The following is a 398-nucleotide window of genomic DNA, read 5'->3' on the forward strand; positions in this document are numbered from 1 at the left end:
GTTTCGGGGTCCGGGATCAAGCCGGGGCGTGATCGGGGTTGGGTTTCATGCCCAGAATAGAGCAGGGGGCCGAGCCGGGTTCGGGTCGAGTTTCGGGCTGGAAGGTAGAGTCCGGGTCCGGGTCGTGTCGAGTTTCGGGGTCCCGGGTCGAGCCGAGGTGTGGATCCGGACTACGGGTCGAGTTTTGGGGTCCGCCGGCGGCCTCCGCGGCCCTCAGCTTTGCCTCCGGCTCCGGGCTGGGTCGCACGTCTCGGGCCACCGTGCCCCCGACAGAGAGCGGGAGACCCGCTCTGGCCACAGCGCTGGGCCAGTCCCCACTGACCACACAGCCGAAGCGGGACGGATGCTGGGAGCGGGGGGGAGTTTTTCAGACGAGCTGCAGAAGCGGCCTCCGGCGC

Source organism: Condylura cristata, unplaced genomic scaffold (genome assembly GCF_000260355.1).
Source record: "Condylura cristata isolate star-nosed mole 26May11 unplaced genomic scaffold, ConCri1.0 scaffold00003, whole genome shotgun sequence".
Lineage (NCBI taxonomy): Eukaryota > Metazoa > Chordata > Mammalia > Eulipotyphla > Talpidae > Condylura > Condylura cristata.